Raw genomic sequence first — 1,417 nt, forward strand, 5'->3', positions numbered from 1 at the left:
CGGTAATTTAATATGTAACCTCTTTAATAATTTAAGGAATTTACTGAATTGTTCTTCTGTACGGTCTTTCCTTGTCATGTTTGGGTATGGCACATGAGGTTTGTATTCTTTACTTACAGGTTTCTGGTCATTGTGGTCCACCTCACCCTTACCTTTACTTACCACTGTTTCTTACCTTGGTTCTGGTTTAGGTGCAACTAACCCTTCCTCATTTTGAATGGTAATTGCATTGATTTTCTCCCTTGGGTTAGATTTAATGTTACTCTGCAGGCTACCTTGTGGTCGTTCAGATATCAATTTAACGAGTTAACCTATCTGAGTTTCGAGCCCTTGGATCGATGCTTGTTGATTTTTAAGTGCTGTCTCGGTATTCTAAAAATGAGTTTCTGACATCGAGATGAATTTTGTTAGCATGTCCTCAAGGTTCGGCTTTTTCTCTTGTTGGTAGGGTAGTTGTTGGAAGCCTGGAGGTGGTCGTGGTCGCTGATTCCCTTGGCCTCCCCATGAAAAATTTGGGTGATTCCTCCATCCTGCATTGTAAGTATTGCTATAAGGATTATTTGAGATCGAGGATTATTACCCATGTAATTTAACTGCTCGTTTTCCATGTTGTGGCCATAGGGTGGGTATTCTGGATTGCTCGATCCACCTCCACATGCTTCGCACTGCATTACTAGGTGAACCTGTAAAGAACTAAGAAAACAATTAATTTTCTTATTCAAGAGTTCTACTTGATTAGAGAGCATGGTGATCGAATCGATGTTATAAACACCGACTACTTTTGTTGGCTTTGTCCTCATGACTTGCCACTGATAATTATTTAGCGACATCTCTTCTATCAATTCATAATGATCTTCAGGTGTCTTATTATTGATGGTTCCGCCAGTGGCTACGTCGATCATCTGTCGAGTCGAAGGATTCAGGCTATTATGAAATGTTTGAACCTGTAGCCAAAGTGGTAACCCATGGTGAGGGCACATTCTCAAAAGGTCCTTGTATCTCTCCCATGCATCGTAGAGTGTTTCTAAATCCATCTACACAAAAGAAGAGATATCATTACGTAATTTGGTTGTTTTAGCCGACGGAAAATATTTTAATAAAAAATTTTCGGTCATTTGTTTCCAAGTAGTGATTGACCCTCGTGGTAACGAGTTCAACCATTGTTTAGCCTTACTTCTCAACGAAAAGGGAAACAACCGAAAGCGAATGGCATCATAAAAAACTCCATTGATTTTAAAAGTGTCATAAAACTCTAAGAAATTTGCCAAGTGAGCGTTGGGATCCTCATCCTGCAAACCATCAAACTGAACAAACTGTTTGATCATTTGAATGGTGTTAGGTTTCAGTTTAAAATTATTTTCAGCAACAGCAGGCCTAACTATGCTCGATTCAGTTCCTGTTAAAGAAGGTTTAGCAT

The 1,417-nt window shown here is 39.2% G+C and overlaps 1 non-coding gene across 1 annotated transcript; it reads left to right on the forward strand.

Moving 5' to 3' along the window:
- The first annotated feature begins 960 nt into the window (after window positions 1–960).
- LOC121217367 (small nucleolar RNA R71) lies at window positions 961–1,067 on the forward strand. Its single transcript, XR_005913463.1, has one exon. It is a non-coding gene; the product is annotated as a small nucleolar RNA R71 (small nucleolar RNA).
- The last annotated feature ends 350 nt before the right edge of the window (window positions 1,068–1,417 follow it).

The sequence above is a fragment of the Gossypium hirsutum genome, chromosome A02 (genome assembly GCF_007990345.1).
Source record: "Gossypium hirsutum isolate 1008001.06 chromosome A02, Gossypium_hirsutum_v2.1, whole genome shotgun sequence".
NCBI lineage: Eukaryota > Viridiplantae > Streptophyta > Magnoliopsida > Malvales > Malvaceae > Gossypium > Gossypium hirsutum.